The sequence below is a fragment of the Ixodes scapularis genome, unplaced genomic scaffold (assembly GCF_016920785.2).
Source record: "Ixodes scapularis isolate PalLabHiFi unplaced genomic scaffold, ASM1692078v2 PGA_scaffold8__174_contigs__length_109621045, whole genome shotgun sequence".
Taxonomy (NCBI): Eukaryota; Metazoa; Arthropoda; class Arachnida; order Ixodida; family Ixodidae; genus Ixodes; species Ixodes scapularis.
Genome location: NW_024609883.1, coordinates 33,262,632 through 33,285,119, shown reverse-complemented (window position 1 = coordinate 33,285,119; position 22,488 = coordinate 33,262,632). Strand labels below are relative to the sequence as shown.

Genomic DNA, 22,488 nt, shown 5'->3' with positions numbered 1-22,488 from the left:
GGCGTCATCTACGTCGGAGAGCAGGACAACCTGTGGCTTCACCTGCGGACCGGCGAAGCGTCTTCAGCGAGTGGCGACAGAATATCGGGGCAAGCCTCAAGAGGAGAGACGAGATCGTCGCTGCAGTGCTGACCTTCGTTGTGGTGCCGGAAAATTGTGTGTTTTTTTTTCTCTCTGTCTCGGCGAACGTCAAGAGGAGAAGCTGAGACTTCCAGACGACGGGCACGATCGCCAGGCCGAGTTGGGACACTACGGCAAGTGGGTGGCGGCGACTGGAGGAGCAGCTAATTGGATTTTGCCAAACAACAGTGGGTGAGTCCCATTCCCGTTTTCTCCGAGGCTCACCATGACCAGAAATACTAGATCGAAGACCCAGGGTCTTCCCTCAGCGGCGCCGACTCGGAACCAGACGCTGCCGCGAGTGGGGGAGGGCAGCCAACAGATTCGAATGACCTTAGTGCTGAGAGACCACTCATGAGACTAAAGATAGAACTCGAGAAAATAAAACTAGAGCAGCTCAAAATAACGGGACAGCCTCATGAAGAGTGCACTCGTGGTACGGGAGGAGTCGGACGGTATGCAAAGGAGCTGCGTGCGGTGCTGGCGCCAATGTTCGAGACGGACACATTGGTGCCTGCGTGGTTTAAAGGCGCTGAAACAATGTTGGCAAGTTGTGAGGTTCCACAGGACCTACACGGGGCAATCATTCTGCCTTTTCAAAACGAGAAAGCGAGCGCCGTTGTGGCAAACAGAGCAGAGGGACGGGTATTGCAGTACAAGGATCTACGAGACATTATCCTCGACGAGCTCAGGATGACTCCGGATGAGTATAAGCGGAGGTTTCATGTCGCACGCAAACAAGAGGAGGAGTCGTGGGCACAGTTCTCTACCGATCTGAATACCATGTTCGGCTACTACATGGAGAGCAGCGAAGTAGAGACACTAGATGATCTAAGGCAGCTGATCATTTCTGATCGGCTAAAGCATGTCATGCCCGATGATGTCCGGGTCTACGTACTTCAGAATGAAACCAAAGAATGGCTAAGGCCAAATGAAGTAGCGGAACTTGCTGAGAAATTCGAAGAGAGTCAGCACGATCGAAACTGGGAGCCCCAGAGGGCGGCCGAGGGGCCACAGGTGAACATGCGGATGGGCCTGCGGAAGTTGGGGGCGACCAGCGAAGGGTTGAGAAAACTCGACCGAAAGAATGCTTTTCGTGTGGGAGGCTGGGGTACCTAACTGCCCTGCATTAGTGCATAGAGCCGTGGACTCCGGGAACAAACCGGCCTCCGCGTGTCGGGGTGCGGGGGCAACACCTTTGCCTCGGTCACGCGAGACACTTGAGACGACGGGGACGCGCAGGCACGAAGAAACAGATTCTGGAATAAACTAGGTATAGCAAACCTTTCTTCTTTTTTTTTTTCTGTTCGCGTTTGGGGTTGGTTGCCTGCGGCAACAGTTTTTTCCCTTTTTTTTTCTTTTTTGCTTGATATAAATACTGGTCATGGTGCAATCTGGAACGTGCGGGTTTGGGTTTCACCGGACTGTGTTTGTTTGTTTCTTTTTTGTTGGTTTTCTCTGTTGCCCAACAGGTTATTTTTTTGGCGGGGGGGGGGGGGGGGGGAGGGGAGGGGGGTGTAGCTCTTTTGTTGTTGTTTTATTTTTGTATGCTACGCGTCTGTCTCGGAAAAAGGGGCAAATGTTGCGCGACCAGCAAGTGTACTTGCAACATTCTAGGTGGGGAGGTGTTAAGTAACGAAGGATTTTGTTAGAAATAAGTAAGACTTTTTTTAGAAAAGTCTATCTTTCTACAGTTGCGTCGGCATCGGTTTTTTAGCTTTTTTGTGAGTGTCGGCGTTTTGGAGGGAGCATTTGCGTGGGTAGAGCGGCCGGGAGGTGGGAGCGGTTCCCCCGCGGTCGTTAAAAAACGTCTCGGGTTTCGGGAGTCTGCTCGGACAGATCCCTTCTTGCAGCTGGTTGTGGCTTTTAGCCGAATGTGCCTGTATATAGAGGGTTTTGCCGCTTAGTGTAAAATTGTCGATTTTTGCCCGATGCAATAACTTAGCGGTTGGCGCCAGTCAAACTGGGAAAATTGCAGAGAACAACTATACAAGGAGTTTAGGTTTGGCGGTTGGAGCGCCAGGATGACAGCTCGCCGACCATTGGATTACAGTGTACCACGTGTGAGTGGTGGAACTTGAAGTGATTGGTCCGTCTCTGGAGGGAAAGGAGGCCCCTACGAGTGTATAAAACGGCTGCCGAGAGGATTCTCGGGAATTCGGCTTTTGAGATCAGGCAGATTCGGCTCTTGAGGCTGGGGAACTAAAGTATGGGTTTTAATTTTGGGAGTTCTGTAAATTACTGTTGACTTTTTGTCGTTTTGTTTCGAAAATAAATGTGGCCACACTGGCCATCGTAAACCAACCACGTCGTAATGTGTCCAGCGGGATCGAACAACTTTTAGGTTTTTTTCTTATTCGACTTCCCGGGGGACTTGCATCGGGCGAACACCATCATCGGTCGTCACCATCCTGACCGGCCCCCTCTTTCTCGGAAGGTTGACTAAGAGATTGGAAGAAAACGCTCACTTCTGTCGTTAAAATTACACCGCAAAAAAAAAAAAAGAGTTTCTCGGTCAGTGGCGTTGCGTGCGACTATTACTCGGGTTTCACTATAGGAAGTATTCACTGGCGGCCATAGTTGTGTGCGCGACTGCTGAGCGCGACGGCGAGCTTCCACAGTTCTTTTGCAACGTGCATTCCGCACGATCAAGAATGCCGGTCTTAGCAGTTTATTGATGTGAGCTCGTTCTGAGCATGCGCCCTAAAGAGCACCCACAAATATGGCGTCCAGTAAATACTCCCTATACTCCGTTTCATACTTAGTACGAAACGCTGTCAAAGCTACTGGCGTGTGGCGTCATCTATGCTTTCGTTTGCGCGACAACCCGTGCAACTGATGAACAAGATCCAACCCCATGCTCGCGCCAGCAGCTTTGACAGCGTGGTATATACAATGAAAAAACAATTAAAGTGCAGGCGAGCCGGGTCGCTAAACTCGTCAACAATGGTATTCTTTGTGTTATGACATAGTGGGGAGAGGAGCCGAAAGACTGCTGCGAAGTTTTCTTTTCTCACAAACCCGCAGATCCGTTTGTCTTCGTGACGGTTTTCGTTGAAAGGACAAAAAATCCCTACCACTCCCTATAGACCTTTTCCGCGAGGGCGCCGCCATCTTGAATTGTCGTCACTTCCAGTATGGGCGAAAACATTGTTTTGCCGTCGCCACGCCAATAGAAGGCATTTAGGGCATGAACGTAACCGTCACATTTTCATGTTTTGCCTCCCCTCTATTTTTTTACTATTTGCAGGTTGAAACGTTCTGATATTTTTTCGTCGCCCATACCGGATATGCCTACTTCGCGGTCGGGGGCGAGAGTAACTGGAAAAGGTCTATAGGCGCCGAACAAGAGCAGCACGAGAGAGCGCGCGGAGACGACCGTGGCTCATAGGTTTGACGTCACGAGAGAGATTATCAGTTGCGACCGACGTGTTTGATGGTCTCTAAAAAGCACGATGGATGCTTGGGAATTGCATTTTAAAATCAACACCGTCGAAGTTGATAGTCCGGTATCGTTCTTATTTCCGCCGATAAAGCAGAATTTACTAAAAAGCGTCCCTGTCGTTTCTTGTATTTATCTCGAACCTGGCCAAAGTGTAGCCCAACGTGGCTATGTCACAACCAGCCGACCAACCTTGTCCACGTTCGGGCGAATTTCGACATTCGAAGATCAGTCATTTTGGGATTAAGTATGTGTTCATCAGCGGAAATAAGGAAATAAAAGTAATAGAGAGTTTCAGTAGATCGTTCCCATGACTCCGATAACGATACTCGATATTCCGCCACCGCCTCCCTTGCGCATGCACAGTACCGTTATCGGGGCTATCGCAGGTATCGGAACGATCTACTAAAACTCTCTAATGTCAGGTTGTCAGTATTGACGGTAATGTTTCAAGAACGCCAGGACACTAAAGTTGTCATCGTCGATTTGAACACGCACCATCAAACTTGTCGTTCACAACTGATAATCCTGACTCCGACGTAAAAGGTATCAACTATAAAAGGACGTCACTGAACGCACCCGCACACTATATACGTGCCCTGGCACGAGTCTTTCGCTTGAAAGTCTGTCATGGCCACTCTTGAGTTCATGGAACGCGAGCCGTTTTAATACCAGAATCTCTTGAACCGTTATTTCGAAAATTGCAGGCTGTGCTGTTCCTCGTCATTGCTCATTCGAACACCTCTAAGCAGGGTCCTCAAAACAGGAGGATAGGGAGAGGGGCGATTTACCCCCCCCCCCTCCCCCCCCGTGGCGTCGAAAAAGGGGGCAAGGGGCACAAGGGTGTAAAGGGGGGGGGGATTCGCCCCGGCCTTGAACCACCATAGCATTTCAGAGAGTTATAATTAAATATTCGGAAAAAGGAATATCCCCCTTCTTCACCTCCATCATCTCCTCTCTCTCTTTCTCTCTCTCTCGAGCAATTTCTACGGCCCTTCTTGAGAGTCCTATTTGTGTGTGTGCGTGTGTGCGCGTGTGCGTGCGTGCGTGTGTGTGTGTGCGTGTGTTCGTTTGTGTTTGTTTGTGTGTGTTGGTCCTACCTTAATTTTTTCTTTAGAGCGCAGCTCTTCGGCACCCGTTTCTGGGTTTCTCAGCGTCGGCGTCGTCGTCGGCGTTAGCGGTTCCGCTAAATTTAGCGCGAAAATTGAAGTCACATGACCCCAACACCAATTCGATTTCCCGCTACGTGACTTCAGCCCCAATTCACTTCTCCGCTAGTTCGTCATGTGATGTCCTTTTCCCCGCTAAATTTAGCGGAGAAACTGAATGGGAGGAGGAGGGTAGGAGAGGAAGAGGGAAGGAGGAGGGGCATACCCTCCTCTCCGTACCCTCCCCTATTCCTCCTCAAGAGTTGAGCTCTAATTTCGCATAACAAAAATTTGTAAACGTCTTTAAATCTTTTTCTTTCTCTTTCTCCGGCTTTTTTTTTTTTTTTTTTTTTTTTATCCCCCGTTTTCCTTTATCTCTCAGACATTATTGACGTCTCTACACACACGGCCCCTGGGTGACCCCGGTGGCGTTGTTGACAGTTGCGGAGGATGAGCCCTAAAGCCGCGTACACCGGGCACCGGCTCCACAACATCACAAAGTTCAATCTTCGCCTCGATTCCGAAGCGAAGATTTTGGCCTCAAATAACATCCTCCCAAAGTTGTGAAACGTCATTTTGTCGTCACCAATAACTTCCACAAACGACGATCTTGCTACGAGAAAGTTCAGAGTATTTACCGGCCGCCTAGGTACAATCTACGCATCATTGACTCTATCGCGGCGTAGGGATGTAGGGACACTCGGGCGAGACGTCATCAGTGCAGACGTTCAATCGGCTGGCCCCACGGTGTTGCTCGCACGCGCTTCGATGTAGCTCGCTACGACTTTGTGCTTCACATTCTCGCTGGAATTTGAGCACCGAGAGAGCTTGGATGATTGACATCTTGTCCCACATGACGCCATTGTGGCAAGAGTCCAATCAGCAGGCTCTGCAAACTTCGGCCCAAACTTTCTGTTTGACGAGTTTAGCGACCCCGGTGTAAGTTATAAATGATGATTGGAACCTGACCGCCGAATTCAGAAACCTCACTCAAACTAAAGTCACTGGATCCTGGGAAAGTAACGCCAAGCTCCCCGTGTGGTCGCCATCTTGGTCGTTGAAATGAGCAATTTCTCCTTGACCCCTCCGTTCTTTGTGAGTCGATCTAGATTCGCTGGTGACGGGTAGCTTTTTTGAGTCGTTTTTTGTATACCGAGATTTTGCTAACCACACACCGGCGAAGCAGGCGTACACCTTCGTACCTCCACCAGATACTGTGTCGGTGCTTGGAGGCGTTGAAAAATAAGTTTACTGTCTCGAAATGCGCAAGAAGAACAATATAATTGTAAGAGATCCATGGAGATGGGCATGATTAATAAGTTGATCGCATACGAAGTGCCAAAGACTCTTATATTGGCGAGGAACGCTTCCAGTACGATGATGCTCCATTGTGATCTTGGCGCGACTGGTTTACAACGACCCCCTGGAAGCTTCGAAGATTTAAATGGACCAAGATGGCGATTTCCATGGCAACGTAGGCTGATTAGCCAATCGCCTTGCGAGGTCTGGATCGTCTGTATGTTAGTATCCGTTTGTGTCCGGCTAGCAGGTAGGGAAGGCAATGGCGCTACTTTCCCAGGATCCAGTGACTTTAACTCAAACCACACTCAAACTGAAGGGCCCCTCCACTTCCTCGAGGAAGGCGCGAGGGCCGGCGCTGGCCAATCGCGAGGACGGATCCGCCGTCGCGATTGGCCAGCGCCGGCCCTCGAGGAAGTGGAGGGGCCCTTCAGTTTGAGTGTAGTTTGAGTGAGGTTTCTGAATTCGGCGGTGAGACTCTGGTTTGAAAAGCGAACACACGTGAAGGAGGAAGGAAAAGGGGCAGACAACGTCTCAAACCCAAGTTTGAGACGTTGTCCTGTCCGTTTTTCAAACCACAGTCTCAGGTTCCAATGCAGTATACACGTTTTCATAAGAGCTTATGAGGGAGCGTTCATTGCTGTGTTTCTGTATCATGCACGCGCAATTTCTGGCGGGCCGATCTCACCAGCCAGTTTGACTATACGCCACCGCTGCCGCAGTGCATCGAGGTAACATTATTCTTTTTGAACGAGCGACACTTTTCTGTTTTGGCTTTCTCTTTTGCTTCCTCTATTTTTGCTGCCTGGTTTTTGGCTTCGTTACGGGGTCAGTACTAGCGTTTACTAAAGGGGGACATGTGTGGAGTTTCCCAAGGGTCACGCTAACACAATCCCTAAAGATACACCGATAGATTTTCCTTTGATTTCTTTACCTCCTAGAACTTGTGTTTTTTTTTTTTTTTCGTCAGTACTTGGTTTACAGCCCATTTTGTACCACAAACCAAGGCATATGCGCACCGCATACCTGCAACCTGGCGTCACGTGACCTAAACACCAGTTCCGTTTCCCAGCTAATTATGGCGGAAAATTCTCACGTGACCTGACATCACGTGATATATACGCCAATTCAGTTTCACCGCTAAATTTCGCGAGAAAATTGATGTCACCTCACGCGAACTATAGACAAATTGAGCTTCCCCACTGAATTTAGTGGGTCAAAGGACATCAATTTTCCCGTCAAATATGGCGGGGAAAACGAATTGGTGTATAGGTCGCATAACATCGTCACGTGGCATTATGTTTACAGCCAAATTGAGTGGGGAAACATAACTGCTGTCTAAGTCACGTGACATAAACGTTTTTGCTAACTCTAGCGGAGAAACTGAATTGATCTGTAGGTCCTGTGACGTCAAGTCACGTGACTTCTCTTATTCCGAACGAACGTTACTAGAACCTTGGTTGGGAAACTCACCCTCGAAACCTGGACCGCTGGCGTCCACCGAGACCGAGCTAAATTAGAGTTGCGCGTTCACCCCCTGGAGCGCCGGCTTTCCTGCACGGCAAGCGGAGTCTGCTCCTCACGTGACTGAATTCGGCATATACCGGTGCCGCACGTTCGAGGCGCGCGGCGCGCTCAAAAGCAGGGGAACGTACGGCGGGGCGCGCGCGACGTCCACTTTCCTGCACGACACTTGAGTAGGTACCCTAAGCAGGATTTTTTTGTTTTTTATTTATGTGTGTGTGTGCGTGAACGGGCTAGTTTGAACGAAGGACTCGCAAAGCTACATTCTGTTTCTCCTCAAACTTCGCCCTGAATGGCCATTGTCACGCACTGTGGCTTCCCTGGGGCATCCCACTCCCAGTCCCAGCTCGAAAAAAAACAAACAAAAAAATGGACATTCCACAGAAACTGTACATAGAAAGAGATTGACCTCGTTTCCTACAGCTCCGCAAAAATCTTTATTTTTTCCATTCGAAAAAAAAAAAGCGAATTTTAATTTTGTCATTTCATAAAAAAAGGCGTGTACCGGCGGGGGGGCGGGGGGGGGGGGGGGGGGGGGGGGTTTCCCGTGGACAAATTGTAACGGTTACAAGTAATTTCATTACTTCAAAAAGTAATCAGATTACTCTTGTGATTACTGCCTATTAAAAGTAATCAACTGATTACACAATTACTCCAAAAAGTAATCGATTACAAGTAATTTGATTACTTGTAATGCGTACGGTACAAGTCTGGTTTCCACGTTCACGAAGACGAAGAAGCAGACGACAAAGCGATTCCAAAACGATAAAACGACTGGAACTGCTTTTGTGCGCTTGCTGACAAACCAAAGCATCACAAACAACACGATCTTATGGAGTACAGACATGCAGGAGATACAAGCCGATACCGGGGCGTCCCAAACAATCCAGTACGATGATGTACGCACGCCATAGACTTATGCAGCCGGGAAGCCGGAAAGTGATGACTATGCAAGTAGCATGGTGGCGGCACCACTTGCGGAATGCGCGTGCCTGCGCAGTTCGCTCGGTGACATCGGTCTCTTTAATTACCTGCTAAATTTAGCGGAGAAACTGAATTTAGGTTGTGGGGATTCCTCTGGTCTCCCTTCCCCGATGGCTGCGATAACGGCCGCGGGTCGGAACGCTCGGCCTTCTTCGCCGTGAGCTCCGACCTGTTCGTGAGACGGAGGGCCGCCTGGCTTGGGGGGCTCTCCTCTCACTCTCTCCCGGGTGGACCCCTTTCCGTTCCCCCGCTCGGATGCTAATCACTGCCGACAGGCGAGGAGGTTTCGCCTCTTGTTTTCCCCGCTTTCGGGAAAGGGACTCGTCCGGGTGACCGCGAAAGAGATAGGACGTGTGTCGGCGACTTCTCCGATGCTTCCCCGGTCTTGGCTCTCCGGAACCCCGCGTCTGGCCAGGTAAGGACCTTTTCTTACCTTGCCGGCGCGGGGGGCATTTTGGATGGGGACATAGTAGTTCATTTTATGAGTGTTCCAATAAATGCTCTTGGACTCTGTCCTTACTCTGGTACGTGTGTCTCCTCTTCCGCTATATTCGAGAGAGTGAGACAAGGTAGACGATCATTGGCACCGACGGAGGTGATTAATCGAACCGACCCGCGGTAATGTAGCCCTAAACGTCGTCTACATTACCGCGGAGATGTGGGGACCGCGCTACTAGGTTTGACGTCTCCTTTGAGATATCGCCGCTGTTGAGACAACCCTTTGGTTACTCTATCGGTACCTGTGTTAGTAGCGACATCCCACATAAAATGGCGCCCAACGTGGGGCCACGGCTTCCTTTATCGTGGTCGTGGCTCCTGGCCTCCGTCCCTTTGTCCGGCCTATTTGCCCGCATTCCTTGCCTTTGATCGCCCCGTACCACGAGCGTCCTGATCTCGCCACTTATGGTTGAGCGATTAATGCCGAGTCGGCAACCCGCAGTGCCACTCCTTTGAGCGAGCGCAGTGTGATTCGTACGCGCATTCCTGTTTTGAATTAGCGTGCGTCAAGCAACATTTGTTGTTGTGGGAGACCCTTTGTTCTCCATGCTTGAGGCGAACCTTTCACCTGTGTGTATTTAGGTTCCTTGCGCGCCACCAACAACTTGTCCTGAAGGGAAAGTGTAAATAGAAGTTTTGATGATGTTTTTGAGTACCGGGTGGACTTTTATTTCCGGCGGGGAGCGAGGCTTGGCAGAAAAGAGTAGCGAAGGATCAGCAGTGCAATCTGGGAATGTAAATATTCGCGTTTTCTTTGACTCAGAGTAGTCGCGGACACTCATTTAGAGTCGGACGGTACGCCTGCCAATAACGTCGATAAGTAGCTGGTACTGCTACTGACGGGCTCCGGGAGCCGGGCCGCGTAACCGTCGGCGTCGAGAAGCAGTTTGCACACTGTTGACGCGCGCGCTGTATTCACTGCTGGTATTGCAGTGGGCGCGGAGGGTTTTCTTCGGGAAAGATTTGTATCTGCTTGATGCCAACGTACTCCTGCAGCCTGTTGTTGTTTTCCAAGAACGACACTAGTTTTGCGTTCATGGTGGTGGCGCTACGCGGTCTGAGGCGCACTTCGACAGTATTTGGGTGGACGAGTGACTCCAAGACTTTCGGAGGTTATGTTGCTCTGAAACCCAGGCGCCATGTAGCCAGAGCGCCCTTTGGCGATATCTGTCAGACTCGCGTGATCCAGGTGGAAGAGCGATTCTAAGACTCTTAGCAGTTACGTTGCTCTGAAACCTGGCCTTGCCTCAAAAGAAGGGTCCACACCGTTGTGAGCCCTTGATCAAGCCGTATCGGGTGCAAGACATGTTTTTCTGGCCTCGGTAAGCTAGCTAGCTCAAATAGTTGGCGAAACTAGCAGGTTTGAGCATGTGAGCTGCGGCCCCTTTTGTCTTCCTCCCTAAGGAGCAAGATGGCGGCTATTTTGCGCGGGAACTTGCGTCTTCCCCGCTCGCAGGCGCGCATGCATGGCGGTTTGTTTCTATCGCCCCTTCGAAGTCCGCGTATCCGTTTACCTCGACTTCAGAAGACGGGCCAGCTGCAGACTGTTATCTGCTTTTGGCCACTTATAGTCAACGGACTCTTCCGGTAACTATAAAACCGGGTAGTGTGGGCAGCCTCTGTGTTAGCTGCCTGCGCAAAGGATTGAGAACTCGGCGTTTTTCCTAGAAGCTCTCTCCCCGGGGCCTACATTAAGCGAACTCAATTAGTTTGCTTGGTATGTGGACACGTTTCGAACGGAGGGGCCCTCTTTTTATGGCTTCTTCTTCCGGTGTCGAATCGGGTCACTCTGGCATTTTCCTGTCACCGTTGACAACCTGGCCACCTTTTTTGTGGTTTTTGTTTGTCGTTTGCCCCTGCCCGTTTTGCCGCCTTTGCGGCCTGAGGCAGGCGGTCGTCGGTTGCGCGCGTCCCCTCGTTTGGAGGCGGCGGCGCCCTTTATTCCCTTTCGGGACGTCTACGGCCGGCTCTGGGCGTGTTGGCTGCTGGCGCAAAACGACTTCGCAGGTCTGCTCCGAGGTCGTCCACCCCCCCCTTCACCAGCCCACTGCGGCCGAGATGGCGCCGAACCCCCCCGGGCGGCGTGTCTGGGACTTCCCCAGCTGGTCTCCGCTGGTGGGCGGCGGTCGTCGGTCTTTTTTGGTGCTGCCGCCTTCACGACGGCCTGGCTGCCCCCCACTGCAGGCCAGCTCGTACCGCGACACCTGGGTCCAGCGGCGTCAGCGCGGTGCCTGTGATGCTCTGCCGTGCTGTGGCGGCGGCTGTCAAGTGCTTGGAACTGGAACTTTCCTTTTCTTCGGCCTGGTGCGTGAGCTGTTGACGACGGACACTGTGAAGACGCGCGCTGGGTGTCGCGTGTATTTGTTGGGGGTGCGCAGAGAGAGATATTATTTTATGAGAGCAGGTGGGCTTCCTTTATTCTTTCTTGAGACCCACCTACCGTTTTAAGGAGGGGGGGATGTGGGGATTCCTCTGGTCTCCCTTCCCCGATGGCTGCGATAACGGCCGCGGGTCGGAACGCTCGGCCTTCTTCGCCGTGAGCTCCGACCTGTTCGTGAGACGGAGGGCCGCCTGGCTTGGGGGGCTCTCCTCTCACTCTCTCCCGGGTGGACCCCTTTCCGTTCCCCCGCTCGGATGCTAATCACTGCCGACAGGCGAGGAGGTTTCGCCTCTTGTTTTCCCGCTTTCGGGAAAGGGACTCGTCCGGGTGACCGCGAAAGAGATAGGACGTGTGTCGGCGACTTCTCCGATGCTTCCCCGGTCTTGGCTCTCCGGAACCCCGCGTCTGGCCAGGTAAGGACCTTTTCTTACCTTGCCGGCGCGGGGGGCATTTTGGATGGGGACATAGTAGTTCATTTTATGAGTGTTCCAATAAATGCTCTTGGACTCTGTCCTTACTCTGGTACGTGTGTCTCCTCTTCCGCTATATTCGAGAGAGTGAGACAAGGTAGACGATCATTGGCACCGACGGAGGTGATTAATCGAACCGACCCGCGGTAATGTAGCCCTAAACGTCGTCTACATTACCGCGGAGATGTGGGGACCGCGCTACTAGGTTTGACGTCTCCTTTGAGATATCGCCGCTGTTGAGACAACCCTTTGGTTACTCTATCGGTACCTGTGTTAGTAGCGACATCCCACAAGGTGTCGGTCTGTGACGTTTCATGGTGCAACACCGCGCGTTGCATTATGGGGTATTACATGCCATGGCTGGACGAAAGAAGGCTTCACGCCACTCGCCGCCCCCAAACAGGGCCCCCACCCTCCTCCTCCTCTCTCGCCAATTCTCAAACAAAAACAAACAAAACAATTAAAATATCAATTTATCTATTAAGTTTTAGAAGATCATTTACCTCAGTATACCGCAAAATCAAAATATCTCAAGAGCTGCCCTCTAATTTCGCATTACAGAAAAGTGGAAACGTCTGCCACTTTTAATTAGGGTCAATCACTTGTCTTTTTTTTTTCCGGTTTACTTCAATTTATTTTGTTACAAAACTCATAAATAAGCACCCCTTCACACACACACACACACACACACATACACGCTTTTTTATGTTGTCTTATTTACACGATAATGACAATAAAAAGCCTGACTTTAAATGCTTGTTTTTTTTCACCTTCATTTCTCAATAATCATAAGACGTCGATTTTCATAATTGGGTTTCAAGAAATTAAGCAATTTTTTTTATCTCTGATTCTGAAAAGAGTTCATAAATATTTCATGACAAGTTCGCGAGTTAAGAAATTTTTTTAAAAAATTTCACTGGGCATACAAACATTTTCACTGGGCATACGGAAAAATCACGATCCTATTAAGAAAAGAGAAACTTAAAAGACGGCAGCACTCCTTCATTTAATTTAAAAGCTCGACGGCCCCGAGTCCTAATTTCTCGGCCCAGGAATGCGTGCCATCAAGAAGCCACTATTTATCTTTGACAGCGTCTGAATGGAAGCCCCGAAGAAGCGCTGCTCGAGCACGGGCTTGCCGCGATACCCCCGCCGTCGCTTCCCGGGAAAATGGGGCGTGCAAACTTCTCAGTAATTAGGAGCCGTTGAAGACGCGTACAGCTGTCGTCTCGCGCGGAGGAAGAGAGGATCGAGGAAAGGGAAAAAAGAAATAAAATATATCAGTCGGTTCACGGCCGGTGGAGCGCTCGACGTGATTCAAGGGGGCCTCTGGAATCCGGTAAATACCCTCGTCAGGGACACAAAATTAACTGTATTTCGTGTTTGTTTAGACGGCGGGAAGTTAGCCTTAATCAGGGTCAGGTGTCGCCGCTGTGGATCAGGAAGAAAAACATTGTATAGTGTGTATGTTTGTACAGCGTGAGGGTAGTCTGCCTCAACGGGCAACTTGTCTCTCAGCTGCAGATGAGCAATTTAGTCAGTGCAGTACAACCGCTAGTCTGGGCCTTCAACGTGCACTACGCAGTAGTGATACACGACCGTACGCCGGTATGATGCTCATCTAGATCGAAACTGGCAAGGGTGGGTATTGAGCCCAAGATCCCGGGGTTCTGCTGCGCGAGCTTTCGCTCCACGTACAGTCGGCACGGAATGAAACGCGAACAGTGGGTGCATGGTTTTCGCTAGATGCTGCACCATCTGAACCAGATGGGAGCTGCAAGAAGATGGCTCCTCCCTCGATATGTTAGACTCTTGCTCAGCGCATCCAAACCTTCGGTGGTGCGTCTCTAGGTGACTCAGCGTGGGTCGAAAACCATGCGCTTCTTGTTCGCGTTTCATTCTGTGCCGACTGTACTCCGAGCTGGTGTGCGGTGGTCAACAGCATACACTGCACAAACAAGTTCAGGCTCAGCGTCCAGCCTTTTGCGATACGATACGATACGAACTTTATTTTTCACCATAAATACAAGGGGTGAATGGGAGGCCGGAGAAAAAACTGCAGAAATGCAGCTTGACGAGGCTCCGCCCGGCCCCGCCCCCCCCCCCCCCCCCCCCAATTCAGCAGCTACGACGGAGTACATAGTATACTGTGGTCAAAAAAGAGAAAATCAAATGAACAAATTGATTATTTGGATGTTTGACAATTGCACAATATCTGTTCTTAACAAAATATTCGTTCAGTGTAGACGGTAAAGCATAACTAATTTTTTGTTTTCCATAGTTGGTCCTGCATTTTGGAACTTGCCAGGCTACCACATCACATCTCAATGAATGCGTTAAGTGTCTCTCACACTTACCGACCCGCTCAGGAACAGTATCCTGTTGTGCATAGGTACTGCGTATTTGAGTCACAAATTCAACAAAGTATACTTCGACCGGCCGCGAGTTAAGGTCTGCATGACTCATCGACATCCGTAAACACAAGATGTTGAATTGGCCGAATAACGTTATAAGGTCGTACGGTACAAGATCCAGGGAAGTGATAGGGGGAATAAAACGAATCGAGCGTGCAGTGATTTGTAATTTTTTCTTTCAAGGTTCTCTGCAATAAATAAAAAACACATCCTAAAACAACAAGGCATCCCAACATAAATCAAAACGCGTGCTCTCTTTTTTTTTGGTATTTTACGCAGCAAGCAATTGGTGGTCTAAAATACCTTTCTTGTGAAGCCAGACCTTCACAGGGAGGTCGAAGTATGAAGTTTGAAAAGAAAACTTTGGCCACGTGACTAGGCTGCCATTTCTCTTTTTGGCGCGACAAAGAACACCCTAACCCCGGCTTTGGTTGTGCTATGTACTATAAAAAGGCTCAGGAAAAAGGATGTCATACAAGGCGCTGGACCAGGATTTTCTAGTTATGCAAGAAAACATATTCTCTGGAATAGCGTACTGCCAAAAAAACCGTATGCTTCAACAACCTTTTTTAGGATCCCTAAACTCGTCAACGACAAAGTCGGAGCCGAAATTCGCGGCGACAAAAGTGCGAAGTCATCGTCATGATAGTCAAATTGGCGCGCTCCATGAACTTCGGCCCCAACTTTGTGTTTGACGAGTTTAGAGCTCCTAGGAATCCAACAATTTTGTTAGCTGCTCGCCATGGCTCGAGACCAGAAACGAAGGCAAGTGCTCAGCCAGCTTTGCCTGAATTACCCTAATCGCGACACAAGCTGCCGGACGAACAATTGCGATAAGCCCGATTCCCCTAAAGGAATAAGACGGAAGAGGTTATTTGTTCTCATTCGCTTCCAGTTTTATTTCCAAATGAAAGTAGCAAATTTTTTATGAACTTTATTCATAACACTCTGAGCACAATGTAACACTTGAAGCCTAGCAACAAGGAGTGTATTGGAAGCCGTAGCGCTAGCAAAAACTTTTTAAAGTCGGCTGTGGCTTCGGACCAGTAAATCCTTGGATAACGCATGTGTTGGAAAGGTACGCCAAGGTATCTCGTATGCTTCGAGCCCCATTGATCCCTTCAAACTCTGAGGGCTTTGTGTCCCATGTACCATGCCAAAATCTAGAACTTTTCTCTACATTTAACGCCGCACCAGTAATATCGCAAACGTTTTTAACTAAATCAATAACGCTGCTCACACTTTTTTGTTTCTGCAAAAAACTTCTACATCATGAGCATACGCCAATATCTTCACTTCGAGTGTGCTAAGCCTAAAACCATGAGCGTCTCTTTTTTTGGCGACATTCAACAAAAAAGTTTTAAGATAAAATACGAACAATAAAGGCGAAAGTGGGCAACCTTGAAGTACTGAAAAGAGTACGGGGACGCTGCAAGTTACGCTACGTGTAACAATTAGTCGCGTAGAACAGGCACCATTTGACATTCATACGCCTTTGAAAGTAGCTTCTCCAATGTTAGTGTGCCTCAAAATGGCTTAAAGAAATTTATGACGTACGCGGTTGAATGCTTGTTCTAAATCAATCTGAAGCATGGCAATCTGGTCTCCTTTCTCCCATACAACGTTCTAAAATGCTTCTGGCTACGTGAACGCCTGTATGTACCGTCCTGCCCTTCGTGCCACACGTTTGGTGGTCACCCACCAATTTGCAAGTTACGTGCTGTAACTTTCCGTGTAGGATTTTTGTTCATATCTTATAATCTACACTACATAGAGTTATTGCTCGATAACTCTCTATACGTCAAAACTTCGTGGCGTCTTCTGATTTTGGAATTACACACTATGGGTTCTAGAAAACAATAGTGGTAATGATTTCGTCTGACAATATTCCTTTATCACAGCGAGCAGAATGGGAGCGAGTACTGTTCTGAATTTCTAGTATAAACTCAAACATAGCCTGTCTGGGCCTGGCGTTTTACCCCAGGAAGGTAACCTAGCTATTGCCATTTCGGCCTCCTCAAGGCTGATATGTTCCTTCAGCCATTCCTTTGTTTCGTCATCTAGCCTCGGCAAGGAAGAGTCCATCAATTCCATCAACATGTCGTTCTAGAGTGAGTTCAAAACGCCGTTGATAATGTTCCACAAAAGCACCCTCAATGCTCGCTCTGTCTGTAGTTATGTGCAATTTTTCTCGATTTCAAGAATTTCCTTAAACAAAGCGTACTTTTTTTCCGCTATCAAGGCCTGCCTGGTGGGTTGTTCACCGCAGAGAAACCGCTGCGTCCATGAATGTACTACAGCCCCTTCGTATCGCTCTTTCTGGAATTTCTCGAGGCGTGATTTGACATTTGCGATGTTTTTTTGCTCCCCGACCAGGGCTTTCACATTCAGCTTCACACAGAGTACGTAAATCTTGCTGCAGTTTTTGTCCCTCTGCATGAGCGTGCTCTATATACGCGTCACCCGACACCCAGAGTGGCGTGCTTCTTCGAACCGATCCCGAACCGCGCGTCCGTCCATCGTAACCGCTGTGGTCGTGGTTGCGGCGGTTGGAGACCCCTGAGCCCCATTCTGGGTGTCGTGTTTCTCTCGGAGGACGCCATAAGGCAGGTTCGAGATCCCCTAGTACTTGCGCGTCCTGGCTTTTGCTTTGCACTTTTTTTTATTTTTGTTTTATTTATTGCATTGGATGACGAGCGAAGAAGTTGTGCTCCGTCCTCTAACGGTTTCGCCTTCCCCTCCCTCTCGGCCAATATACCTATACCCTCATTTTTGTGACGCGTACGACCTTCGCCTGTTTCTTGCCGTTTTTCGTGTATATCGCTTGAAGATGGGCGTTCGCCCGAAACGTCATGTATTCCTTCCTGTCCACGTATTTTTTCGTGTAGCACGACCATATATTTGCGATTTCGTGTTTATGCTCATTTTGCTCGGCAGCGCCCTCATTCTCTTGATTCTTTTGAATGCTGACATTTTTATTTTTTCCTTGAACCGCTGCCATCGTCTTATTCTGCTCTGCCGTTTTCCTCGACAGGTGATCTACTGTATCTACAAATGTTTCGTCTTTAATCAGACTGGTGTTCAACTTCCACACCGTAGGAATTTGGTTTCCTCTAATTGTGACATTTAAGAGGCAGCGGTCAGCAAAAAACACTGGTTTTTGCCAACCAGTGTTGGTTTGCCCACATCACTTCTTATTGCACGCAATAAGAAGTGATGTTATATTCAATGTCAGAAAAAGAGAAAAGCCAACTGCGCAGGACACCTTGGATATCATGACTGAGAACCAGGTACCAGAGAGGTCTACATCTGCTGTACTAACTAAGGTTCCAAGAAAGAACAAAACAGAGGCACCGTCGACTAAACATTGGCCCATTTCACCCGGCGTAATCCAACTCAAAGATCCGACAACGTCAGCCAATACACCCACTGATCAAAAAAAAACAACACCAAAGAGTAAGACTTCGGCCGTTTTAACAGACACACCTCCAAGGAAGGGGTGGATTCCGAAGCTTCAACTAGCAGCAAACGTAATCTGCAAGCTTTTGGAATCTACTGACGCAGAAAGGGCCCGTGGCATCCTTACGCTTCTTCAAATGGCCCATCCCCTTATTAGATCATTGTAAATGGCGAAATGTAATCCCCAGGCAACTGCCACACCACATTTCTCTTCAGAACCTACGGTCTGGCAGTGGAATTGCCGTAGCCTCGAAATAAATTGCAGCAGCCTCATACGGTATCTTTAATCGCACGCTCCCCCACCCGACATAAACTTTCTACAGGAACCTCGCACCCTTCCTAATCTTCCTGGATATGTGACATGTGGCACATAACGATCGCAATCAGGACCACCTTGTGGCCACCCTAGTCAAACGCTTTCACACCGTGTTCGACTTCACCTTATAAACCCAGGCCGTTCCACATGTCTTACTTGAACTCCTTCTCGCCTCCCTCCGACCCCTCTACCTACTTAATGTCTGCAGCCGCTCTCAAGACCGCTATGCACGGCTCGACACGTTGTTTGAAGTCGCATGGCGTAAGGATTGTACCACATTCATTGCAGGCGCTTTTAACGCTCTTCATCCCACTTGGGGCTGCCCTCGCGACACATCTAAAGGCCGCAATTGACACGCTTTGATCCAACAACACAATCTCACTCTACTTACTGATCCATGGGCACCTACACGTCTTGATACCAGCGTTGAACGCGACACATGTCCAGACCTCACCTTGTACCGTGGCATACATCCCTTTACCCGGCAGAACCTTCAGGAACAGCTCGGCAGTTGCAATTCGATTCTTGCCACCCATATCAACACTAAAGATTTCGCGGGGGAGGCACGCCAAATCCATATCACGGACAGACCTCCCTGCCGCGCATCTTCCTCTTCTATTTTATTCGACACACTCCCTGACCGGGTGCAGACACCGCAAACCTGGCTAGACCGACACACCCGCAACCTTACCACCACTCTCGATGCACCAGATATAGACTCCCACCTTCTCCACCTATGGAAAGCGCGCTGCGGCCTAACCAAATGGTGGCGACGTCAACGCCACAACCAGAAACTCAGACTGCGCATTGCAGAACCTACTGAAGAGGGTGCAACCTATGATTTCAACCTCACTAGTCAAAACCGGTATACGCTCTGCGACAAGCTCAATGGCACGCTCGGTACTGCACGAACATGGTCCCTACTCCCTCACCTAATACAACCAGGCCAAGCCAAATCGGACAGGGCCAATGCCATTTACAAACTCCAACATGACACTAACCTAATAGACTCTGAATGCCTCACACAGTTTCGACAGCGTTACTTTCTTCCTCCTGACACTCCGCGCGACGCGGACTTCACGGGTCCTCCCCAACAATCTTCCTTATCTTAACGAGCCCATCACGGATATGGAGATTCGCGCTGCAGTCACCGACGTCCGCCGGAACACATCCCCTGATCCTGACAAGGTTCGCTACTCTCTTCTCTACAACCTCTCTAATTCGGACAACACTCAGCTTACTACCTACTTATTAAATGAGATGCGAGAGTCGGGTACTCTTCTTAATGGAAAGAAGCCACAATCGTTCTGATTCCCAAGCCTGGCAAGCCCTTTTCCTTTGAGAACCCGCGCCCCATTTCCCTTAACTCATGTCTGGGCAAACTGCTTGAGAAGGTTCTACAGTTTCGCTTTCACAATTTTTTCGCCGACACCTCCGCCTTCCCCACACCCTCTATGGCTACCGTAGTGGTATTTTCTCTCAGGATATACTGCTTCGCCTCACACACGGTATTCTAGACGCTCCGAGCACTGCCTAATATCGCGCTGTCCTTGCCGCAGACCTAAAGTGCCGTTTACACTCTTGCGACCGACTAAGACCGAGAGAGACCAGATCGGTCTTTGACTCTTTAAGCCTCTTGCGACTTCTTAGGATTAGCTCCGCTGTAGCGCATCCGGTCCTAAGAGGTCGCAAGAGGCTTAAAAACCTGTCTGGTCTCTCTCAGTCGTACTCGGTTGCAAGAGTGTGAACGGGCTTTTAAGGGGGCCTTCGACAACCTAACCCACGACCTGACCCTTGAACAGTTGGCAGCCACTGTCTGCGGAGCGAAGGTGTACAATTAAATCCGCAATTTTTTCCGCGACAGATCTGCCAGCGTCGTCCTTGGTCCCCTTCGCTCTCCCTTTGCACCGGCGGCAAACCGAGGCACTACGCAAGGCTCTGTACTGTCTCTCCTCCTATTTAATCTTGCTATGCGAGGTCTCCCTCCCCTTCTGGATGAGATCTCGGATATACATCATGCACTTCATGCATAGGACATTACTGTCTGGATAATGGCAGGCTCCCTGGACACATCGAAACTGCACTACAAGGAGCTGTTACTACCATCGAGCAATACGCCCGGCGTGGAGGCCTCACATGTTCCCCCACTAAGTCTAAGCTACTAGTCGTGACAAAACACGCTCGCGCACAAACCGATCTTCCCCTTACCATCACAGTAGATGACAAATCCGTCCCGCATAAATCGGCCATACGGGTGCCTAACTTCATGTTAGAATCCAACGCTAAGGCAACCGAAACCCCCCACCAGCTCACCACCCAGTACAGAAAAATCATGCACATGCTACGCCGTGTCTCTAACCGTAGAAATGGACTTAAAGAGGCAGATGCCTTACGCCTTGTCCAGGCCTTGATTTATACACGCTTACTCTACCACCTACCGTACCACAATCTCACCGAGACCAAGCACAAACGTATGTCTAGCCTACTACGGAAGGCGCAGAAACTGACACTCGGTCTCCCCGTTCGCACAGCCACCGTTTGCATAGAGCGGCTTGAGGCGACCAACACCATGAAGTCGGTTGACGCGCTTGCGCTCGACGGCTGAGGGGCAGAGTCTCCTTGCCACCCTTGGTTTCCCACTTTGTCCTGCTTCCCTCGCCGCTGCGGGACTCCGCGACGCGTGCTAAACTCATTGTGGCTCCTATTCCCCGCCATATGCGTCCAATCCGTCACTCGGCCCGGCACGACCATCGCTCGCGCTACTCCGACGCGCGTATCCTGTATACGCTGCGATACCGTTAGTGCCCTTTTTACGGACGCTGGTCCGCAGGATACACGCGATGGGGATCACGGTAGTTGTGAACTGTGATCTCAGGCTGGTCACGCTTCCACCGAAGGTGGTCTCACCGACGTGTCCCTCCTGGAGGAGCGTGCGGTCGCCAGGGCAATTTTTTCCACCTCCACTTTTTCCTCTTCCGCCCCCACTCACATTCTGACTGATTCCCAGACGACCTGTCGACACCTCCCTTACGACACTCTGCATCCCTCCACTGCGTCCCTAGTCGACTCCTTCCTATCCTTCACCTCTCACACTTTTCGGTTGGTCTGGGTGTCTGGGCACGGGCAGCCGTTCCCGCTAATGAGTGCGCTCATGCGCTCGCCCGAGAACTCTCACACCGGGCGCCTAGGGAACACCCTGCCACCATCCGACCAGCCCCTTTCTCATACTCAACTGTGTTCCCAGCGTTAAGCCTATAGTATAAGGAGTTTTGAATTCGGGTGCAATCATTGTTGGGGTGGAAAAGGAGGTGTGCAACGAAAATCGATGTACAGCAACCTCACATAAAATTTGCATAGTTCACAGTTGTGGCGACAAGCACGAGCAAATAATTGAATATAAGAAAACAATTGTCTAAACTTTTTTTTCAAAGTAAGCACAGCCACCTACTGCGAGGTTTGCTCTCGTCAGATATCCGGCGAAGCTCGGAGCTTGCGTTTCTTTCTACCTTGTGGCGTGGTTTACTCAGATCCCTCGAGGTCCGGGCCTTCCTCCTTGATGCAATCTAGCAGCCGCTTTGAGGACTCGGAGCTGTCGTCCATTTCCAGGTCAACATCGGTGGCATTGTCTAAAGAGCGATCGTTCCCGTCGACTCTCTTCGTTTGCTGGCTTTTGGGGAAGATTGAAGCGGCACAGTCGATGTCTGTGCCGGTTCCACCGCAGGCAGCTGTCTTGTCGGGTTCCAGGCTTGACGCGGGGGTGTCGTGTGATGTGCCTCGTTCGTCACCGAATGAAGACGTTTGGGCATGAATGGATGGGTGCCCAGTGCCGTTTTAAATTCTCGAGGCGCTTCTTCTTCATCAAAGAAGATCTCCGAGTTGTCTTCCTCGGGGCATACCTCATTACAGTGGCGTACGTCCGCATGTAATCCACTTGCTCGTGACCAAAAACGATTACACTTGTCGCAGCGAGGTATGCGGCATTTTCTACGGATGTGGCCTGTCCTCTTACATCGGCGGCAGAGCGGCGCTCCTCCGTGGACAAGAACGAGAACGTTGCTGCCGAGCAGACGCAGCTGGTGCGGAAGATTATCCTTGGTGACGCATTCCTCCAGGCTTATTATCACCAGCCCTGTCGTGGTGTGGACATTCAGAAAGCCTTCCGTTCTCCGTGTGTCACGGCCTACTTCGTTGATCTTTCCGTACGGCTCGAGGGCCCTCCGCACTGTGTCGTCGCTGATGTGAACTGGTATCCAGTGGAGCCGTATTCGCACCTCGCAATCATCGGGATCGTTTTTCTTTCACCGCAAGTTCCTTAGCTTCGAGAAATTTCCCCTTCACTGTCATAGAGTTGAAGATCAAGAGCCAGGCATGGATCATCTGGTACGCGCATAATCCAATGAGGTCTTTCAAAACGCCGTGGCGTTCCATTTCTCT

The 22,488-nt window shown here is 50.0% G+C and overlaps 2 protein-coding genes across 2 annotated transcripts in view; one reads left to right on the top strand and one right to left on the bottom strand.

Annotated features, from left to right (window-relative positions):
- LOC8038371 (mediator of DNA damage checkpoint protein 1) overlaps positions 1–22,488 on the bottom strand; it is a 434,922-nt gene that overhangs the window by 301,480 nt on the left and 110,954 nt on the right. The window lies entirely within an intron of this gene.
- LOC121047411 (carboxypeptidase inhibitor SmCI) overlaps positions 13,161–22,488 on the top strand; it is a 75,120-nt gene continuing 65,792 nt past the window's right edge. Inside the window, exon 1 of the mRNA XM_040502621.2 lies at positions 13,161–13,204. The gene's annotated coding sequence lies outside the window, so the exon portion shown is untranslated. The remainder of the gene's footprint in view (positions 13,205–22,488) is intronic.